At 40.1% G+C, this 9051-nt stretch overlaps 1 pseudogene; it reads left to right on the forward strand.

Moving 5' to 3' along the window:
- Positions 1-5354: 5354 nt before the first annotated feature.
- Positions 5355-5453, forward strand: LOC132283374 (small nucleolar RNA R71; annotated as a pseudogene).
- Positions 5454-9051: the final 3598 nt, after the last annotated feature.

Below are 9051 nucleotides of genomic sequence, written 5' to 3' on the forward strand. Positions count from 1 at the left end.
ATATATCAATACGCATATATTACATCCATAAACAAAATATGCATAAAAGAAAAATAAAGTATAGTACAGTACATCCAGTGTCTAGGCTAACAGACTAATCGCAAATATATAACAGTAGCAAAAATATGACAGATATCACAGATATATAATAGGAGAAGAAGATATAGAAATCATGAAGAGGAGGTCGGACGAGCAGGGCGTGCTCTGCAGATGTCTATAGATAGATCACGTAATGCAGCTATGACATCCGTGCGGAGTGAAGCAATATCAGTACGGATGGAAACCATGCCATTCTCCAGAGTCTGAAGACGCTCTCCGAAGCTGGGTATCTAAACTGGAGCCTCAGGTGTTGTTAGAGCGGGAGAATGATGATCCTGAGCCTACTTCTCATCCTGAATGGGTGACCCAACTGGAGAGTGATGCTATGGGTCCTCTACTGGCTGCTCCAAGTTAATATCCATATGCATGGCAGCCGGATCGACTGGTATATCGTCCGCCGCCTGCTCTGCTGCTGTTGCCGCTGCTTGCTCCAACTCCTCTCTCTCTCTAGCTCCTCAACTGCCTCTACAGCGTCGTCCTGTAGACTTTTAATATGAGCCTTGTAGCTCTTATCCCAATCCTTCTTCTTGAATGAGCAGGCCCCAGACTCAGTACGCTCCCGTGGCTGGAAGGGATAGCGCTGGTTTATCAGAATATGTGTGATGAGATGGCTGAATGGGAGATACTTAGCCCGTTTGGGCTTGGCCTTGCTAATGTGATCCACATATAGCTTCATCATAATGCTCCAGATGAGTGCAGGAATGGACAGCCAGTGCCCTGTATAGAAGGAGTATAAAGCTGTAAGATAGTCGCCACGCCTCTGTATCTTGTGGCCGGCCATAAAAACATTTTGGTATAGCACCAAATCGAAGAACCACAGGTCGTCTGGCAGATAAGTCCGGGTGGCGAAAAGCTCGCCACCGGCATAGTGACCTGTGAGTGCAACGGCCATATCTGCATATGAGGGCCTCCATAGAGTAGGATAGGTATCCTGGAGATCGGGAGGGCAGACATGTGGATAACGGCAAGATCTGGAAAGAGTGTCCACCGTGATACTGATAGGGTGGCCATCAATGGCAGTCCGCAGCTCCCCCAGGTTACTCGGGGCAGGTCGGAGGTTCTGGAAGAACATCTGGACCAACCTCGGGTACACTGGGTATGTAACAAGGGCTAGTATGGCTGAGATACCCCTCCGGTCTATATCGTCATATGATGTTTGGGTAAGAACAGACTGGGAGAAGTAGTCTATGTCAAATACAGACTCATGCGCCACTCGAAGGCGTGAGTATCTCGGCAATGGCCTGTCCAAGGCCTAGTCTGGCTGAGCTGGTGGTGGTGATGGAAATGGTATGTACTCAGCCTCAGCGTCAGCCTGTGAAGAAGATGCCTCAGCCGAAGACTGTAGTCTACTACCGGATGGAGACTGGGTGGAGTGGGCTCTGCTGGCTCCTCCTGAATTTAAGAGGGCTCTGGCTCAGACTCATGAATAGGGTCATAGGCGTGAGATGGACCTGCCTCGTCATCCAATCTCCGCTTGGCTCTGCAGTGATAATGTCCATGAGCAACAGTCTTGACCCTAGCCATGGCCTGCAAAACAAAAAGGAAAACTTGCAAAAAGGAAGTCAGTGCCGGTATAAAGAATTAAAGTACAGTTGATAGAATCATGTATGTCAAATAAGATAGACAAAACAAATAAGGAACATGAATCTATGCAAGTGACAAAGAATGAGTGACATGATGTGAAACATACTAAACAGTATAAGTATGGAATGCATCCAATGTGGAAAACACAGGCATTGGGCATGTATGAGATAGCATGAAACACAAGAGATGGTGTGTGAAATGTGTGATGCAAATCTGTGAAGATCGATCTATCACAAAAATGTGAGATCGATGCAAGTTCGATTGATCGGGAATAAGTGAGATCGATCTTTTATAGATCAATCTGATAAAAAGTTCGATCAATCGAACTGTGAGGTGAAACTCAAAAAGTCATAAATCTGTGACGTGGATGGCACAGGGGCCTCACAAACAAGCTTGTGGGCCCCTCTACACAATAAATCAACATATTTGGTCACTTTCCATGGCCCGTGACCCCCAAAATCGAAATTAAAATCAAAAAAATATAAAACCTATAAACATATATATACACATATATACATTGCTTCAAAGCTTCATCAATGGCAAGATTCATCATGAAGACATCAAAGATCTAACATCGAAGGCATGGATTCATGAAAATAGAGCTTGAAATCAAAAAAAAAAAAAAAGGGTTTCGAATCTTACCTAAAACTGAGAGATGAGATCAGATGAAGATGAAATTGGAAATCCGAGATAAAGGAGAGAGATTCAAGGTGAGATGGAGTCGCCAGAGGGTTTGCCGGAGGTGGGGAGGTGAGTTGCAGCGGCAAGGGACTAAGGAGAGGGTGTTAGATCGATCTGTGGTATCGATCTAACAACCCTAGATTTGATTTTTAAAAACATTTCGTTACCAGTTCGATCTCTCCTCACTAAAAGACAAATTATTTTGAAGCTTTGAAATTTTTTTTTTTTATTTATTATAAAATAAAATAAAATATATATAATTTACTATTTTAAATTTAAAATTCAAAAAAAAAAAATCAAACTTAAAACAAAACAGTAATTCAAAGAACAGAGATCGATCTCTCTAAGATCGATCGAAGAATAAATCCGATCGATCAAACATACAAAAACCTGCAGACATGTTTGATCGATGGGACAGAGAGCCTTTTGATGCAGGTTGGATGCAGGTTCAAAAATTTTCTAAGTGTTGAGACTGCAGATAGATCCAAGTTGAAGTTGGATCGATCGAAGAACTAAAGATCGATCTAGGAACAAGTTTGAATAATGGGACAGAGAGCTGAAATATGTAGGTTTTCTTCAAACGATTGGACAGAGAGGTGATTGGATGCAGGTGGATGCAGGTATGGAGTTCGATCGATCGAATCTCCTTGGAGATTGATCGAACTGATGCAGAATGCTCATTTTTAACATGAAAGTGCATGCAATCCTAATCACAGTTCCTAGCAATGTATATGAACCTAAAGCAAATATCTAGACTTCGCGAGAAATGAAATTTAAAATAGAAATGAGGGAGGAATAGGGTTGTGGCACCCTACAAAATGTACTAGTCTTTAATGCCTCTAGCAAGACGTTGGGCTATTTTAGCCCGAATTAAAAATCTTGTAGTGCATCCCCTCCTTGATGGGGTGATAAGTGTTTTGAACTCCACCCAACAAATGGTTCCCTAGAGAACTTGTTGGATTAGGCTCAAAAGAAATTTTTGGTTCTTGGTCAACATGATCCTTGGGCTTCCATACCCTTTCAAAACAAGCTTTTGAAACAACTTTCTTGGAATTCAGGGTTGAAGATAAACTTTTTGGATTTTTGGTTTCGCACAAAAACTCTATTCCCTCACATTTAAGGTCATGATATTTCTTTACAATATTCTTTTCTTCATGCTTGTCAAATGAATTGGGGGTCGGATTGAAGATATTCAACTTCACCTTCATGTGGCCAAATGAGATCTTCATTATCCCCATCCTACAATTAATGTTAGCATTCGCGGTTGCCAAGAAAGGACGGCCAAGGATAATGGGAATTTAGCTGTTAGGATTCAGGACCGGTTCCGTGTCAATGACAATGAAATCAACGGGGAAGAAGAATTTATCAATCTTAATCAATATGTCCTTAATGATACCCCTAGGCTTTTTGATGGATCGGTCGGCAAGTTGCAAAACCACCGACGTCGGTTTCAAGTCTCTAAAGCTTAATTTGACATATACCGAGTATGGAAGAAGATTAACACTTACTCCTAAGTCTAGAAGAGCTCGATTAATGATATGATCTCCAACAATGCAGGAAGTGATAGGTGAATCGGGGTCTTTGAACTTTGGAAGAGTGTTATGCTGCAAAATTGAGCTTACTTGCTCGGTTAAGATCACTTTCCCAGGTGCTTGGCTTTTGTTCTTCCTCTTTTGGGTGCATAAGTCTTTCAAAAACTTGGCATAAGCCAGAATTTGCTTGATTACATCCAAAAGTGGAAGATTTCATTTGTTTTGGCCTTTTGCTTGTCAATTGAAATGGATCATTTTAAGGTATCCGGAAATGGAGCTCTTGGCTCAAAAACCTTTTCAGAAATTTTCTTTGAAGTCTCTTCAACACAAGAAGTTTTGAAATCATTTTGCAAATTTTTCTTTTCAAAATCACTTTTCAAAGTATTCTTATTTGAAAGATCATGTATATGCAATGAAGAAGGAATAGGATGTGAAATGGGACAGGTGTCAACTTATGGTTGCACCGGTTCACTCTCTTCATTGGACATACCCACTTGATTTTCCACAATCTTCCCACTTCTCAAGGTAGTCACCGCGTTGACATGCTCTATTGTGTGACCTTCCGATAAGGAATGAGTCTCCACAACATATTGTTGCTTTTGTGGGGCATTCAAAGGCATTTTCCCTTTGTCTCTAGCATTTAAAGTACTAGTTATTTGCCCTACTTGGGTTTCTAGTTTAACAATGGATTGAGAATGAGAATGAAGCAATTGAGTGTTTGCCTCTAGAGTGCCTAAAGCGATCAAAACTTTCTCTTCAAAAGCGAGACTCCTAGCATTTCCTTGAGAATATGATGGTTGATTAGGAAAATGAGAATTAGAAAATTGATTTCCTTGTGATTGAAATGGTCTATATCCTTAAGAACCTTGGCTTTGCATTGGAGGTGGAACATACTTCCCTTAGAAACCACCTTGGGGAGGGTTTGAGCCTTCCCCTTGGTTTCTCCAAGAGAAATTCGAGTGATTCCTCCAACTAGGATTATAGTGATTGCCCTAAGGATTGTTCCCTTAATTAACAAAAGCTGCATTGACTTGTTCATGATGCTCACTTTGCACATGTCCATGGGGACAATTGGAAGTAGAATGTAAAAAACTTGAACAAGTCATACATGTCTCATTGGATGTATGATGGGAATGGTTAAGGACGGAAGAAACTTGATTTGCCGAGTTTTGGTTGATCAAGAATTGATCAAACCTTTGAGATAAGGATTTCATCTCGGCGGCTATTTCATTGGAATGGTCAACTTAATGTGAGCCAACACTCTTCCTTCCACTTGAATTCCTACCATTCTTGGAAGATAAAGTTCGATGCAAAGAATTTTCACTCATGCTCTCATAAAGATGCCACACGTCATCCTCATGCCTATCAATGTAAGAGCCACCCATGGAAGCATCAACCATGCCCTTATAATTGTCGGATAAGCTCTCAAAGAAATATTGAACTAATTGTCATTTGGGCATGTCATGATGTGGACACTTCCCAAGCAATTCATTGAATCTTTCCCATGCCTCATGGAACGTTTCCCCATCCCCATGTGAAAACTCTCGAATTGAGGTTCTCATGGCATTGGTCTTAGAAACCGAATAGTACTTCTTCAAGAACTCTTGTTGCATTTCTGCCTAAGAAGTTATTGAAAAAGGCCTAAAATTGTTAAACCAATATTTTGCCTTGTCTTTAAGGGTGAATGGAAAAAGTTTATGACTTAAGACCTCTTCCGGCATGTCTATGTATCTCACGATGGAACATACTTCAAGAAACTCATCCAAATGCTTGTAAGGTTCTTCACTTGGAAGTCCATGATAGTTAGGAAGCATTGGAATAGTTTGTGATTTGATCTCATAGTGGTGTACTCTAAATGGTGGCAATTGAATACATGTGTGTGCATTGTATTCATTAGGCACATAGTGATCTCTTAAAGCAAAGGGAGGATTAGCAATTGGAGGTGCAACATGGGCACCTTGATTGCCTTGAATGATGGGAGGTGGTGGAGTATAGATTGGCCTTGGCATTCCCAATGGAACTTGGCCTTGTTGTTGTGGTGGGTGAATGAATGGCCTCGGCATGCTTAATGGTACTTGTATGTTATCATGATGCATATTTGGGTGGAGGATGCCTTGTTGGTCTATGTGACCAAGGTCCTCCACATGGTCCTCATTATGTCCTTCCATTGATAAAATGGATTTGACTAGAACTTCCTCTTCCCCTAGGGTTTCGAACGACGGATTCAAGATGAAAATTTAGAGGGACAAGAGTAGGTTCCATTGATCTACAACCATGCATGCACAACGAAACACAACAAGCAATAAGTAATGAACATTCACTTCACCTTCGCAATAAATCAACAATCAACAAACTTCATCATACAATGATCCCATACTCCCATGCTATTATCAATATGCAAAGAAAAGTAAATTGCCTCCACGTGGGCTCACGATTTATCTAAGAATTAAAATACAAGCCTCCAGGCGGCCCAACGATTTAACTAGAGATTGAATTAAGAAAGAGCTCACAAAGGGTCCTTTAGCATTTCAATTCAATTTTCAATTTTATCCTTGCAAAATTTTTTAGATTTTAGCTTTTTCCTTGCTTTTGCTTAGCGCCTTGCTTGAAATGCTCCTTTGCTCACCTTTTAACTCAATGCACCTAGTCAAACAAGAACCAACACAATAAGTAACCAAAATGAAAATGAAAACAAAGTAAAGATATGATCAAAAGAATACTAATTCCTAATTGATTCCACAAATACGACGTTGCCTTCAATCAATCCCCGGCAATGGAGCCAAAAACTTGGTGGGCTCAAGGAGGTCGCACCCCAAATCCAAAGTTTGTGCACCAAAAGATAGTGGTGTAGGGCTATGATGAATGTGGCCAAGTTTTACATTTAGAAATTGCCACTACTACCTTTCACTAAAAATATAGTTAGGGCGAGTAGGGATTGTCCCAAGGGATTGGTGGGTCGTACTAGGTTGTGGAATCGAGATTAGGGTTAGTAGGTCAAGTGATCAAAAGATTGGTTGGTGGTTGAATTACACTAAGATGCAATTTATACTAAAGTAGGCAATTAAATGTAATGGAGAGAAAATAAGAGAGAGATCTTGGGGTTTAGAGATCACCACTAAGCATAGCTTTTCTACACCCTTAATGAATGATTAATGAGGGGGAAAACATGTATTGCAACATAGTGTGTATGTGGTTGTTTCAATAAGCATGGATGACAAATTAAGCATATTTTGTCTAAGCAACATGGTAGATAGCACAATATATCAAACTAAGCCATTAATCATTTCTTTAAGCTCACAATCTAAACACATCACAAGGTTAGAGATATATGCTACTTGATTTCATAAGTATGGAACATCAAACAACAAGTATGGATTGTCCTCCCATTTAACATTTAAACTACAACTACACTATAATTAAGCTAATGACATGAAATTAAACTAATTAAACTAAGGGAGAGGCACAATCCATCAAGAAATGAGTATAAACCATCAAATAAACCACAAGAGCATTCCATTAAGCACTATGCCTTGACAATCTCTAGATCTATAACATTAATACACATAGACATTCATCAATAACACAAGAAATAGAGACAAACACATGAACATCTATTCTAGCAAACATAGACATATGGATAGAATGAAATGATCAATTGGAAGCATTAAACCACACAAATCATTGAATAAACAAGATCTATATATATATAAATGTCAAAACATGTATCACAATACAAATCCCCTCAAAAATTCATAAATCAAGATGTAGAAAGCATGCTTAGGGCTAACTCTAGCCCCAAGAGGATGTCTAGCCACTCATGGATGGTGTCTTCCAACCCTCAAGGGCTAACTCTATAGTAGAGATTGTTCCTCTTCTTGGTTGATGGAAGAACTCCAAGCTTGTGTCTCTAGCCTCCTCATTTCTTTTCTTCCTCACTAAGAATATGGAAATTGTGTCTCTAGTGTATGTATCTACTATCAAGTATATGCTCTCAAGAATGGCTCATATTCCTTATATAGGTAGGTTAAATATCACCCCCAATGAGCCGTACACCCATATTCCTTCCAATGATTGGATATGAGACAACTTTTAATGAGCTGGAAATTGGATTTTCTCGGGCTTTGGGAAGTTCGATCGATCGAACTTGTGGTAAGATCGATCGAACAAGGCTGAGATCTATCGAATTTAAGTTGGATCAATCCTCTATAGCGACGCCTTTTTCGATAAAAACAAATCTGAGATATTTTGAAGATATTTTTGGGAAAGAGAAAAATATGGTAGGTAGGGTGGTACAAGTGGATAAGATCGAATCTTTTCGATCGATCGGAAGAAAATTGGATCGATCGAACTTTGTGGGATCTTTGGATAAGGACAAAAGAGTTTGGATCCATCTTGAAATGCTAAGATTAATGAACTTTCGATCGATCGAATATTTTATGAGATCGATCAAACTTGCTAAATTTCCACCACTTGCTTCCTTTTGCTCCCACTTTGCTCATTTCTTTGATTCATCTCAAGATTGCTTCAATTATGTTCTTATTTAGCTGAGTTAGCTTATTTTGGGGATAAGTACCTGAAAATGGAAATAATACAAAATCAATCTAAAGCGGGAAAATAAGATAGATAAAGGTTCTAGAACACCTAAATTTAAGGGGTTTAAAAGCACACTTTTTAGCACTCATCAGTACGCTCCGACTGACCAGCAATCTGAAGATGGAATGCCGTGCTGAAATGAAGCCCCGTGTCAAGACCCTCCTGAAAACTCTGCCAAAAGTGAGACGTGAATCTGGGACCCCTATCCGAAACAATGGCTACTGGAGCCCGTGAAGCCTAATAATTTACCCCACATACAATCCATTAAGTCTCCCTACGTCATTTGTCACTGCCATAGGCAAAAAGTGAGCCGTCTTAGTCAATCTGTCAACAATAACCCAAATGGCATCATTCCCTGCCTTAGATCTCGGAAACCCCGTCATAAAATCCATAGTAATGTGCTCTCACTTCCACTCTGCCACTGGTAGTGATTGCAACAAACCTGCCGGTCTCTGATGCTCTGCCTTCACTTGCTGACAAGTAAGGCATTTAGCCACGAATTGAGAAACATCCGATTTCATACCTTTCCACCAAAATTGTCCCCGTAAATTGTGATACATCT

The sequence above is a fragment of the Cornus florida genome, unplaced genomic scaffold (assembly GCF_030987335.1).
Source record: "Cornus florida cultivar Cherokee Brave unplaced genomic scaffold, ASM3098733v1 CherokeeBrave_3.0.0_Hap2_Chr01, whole genome shotgun sequence".
NCBI classification, from domain to species: Eukaryota; Viridiplantae; Streptophyta; class Magnoliopsida; order Cornales; family Cornaceae; genus Cornus; species Cornus florida.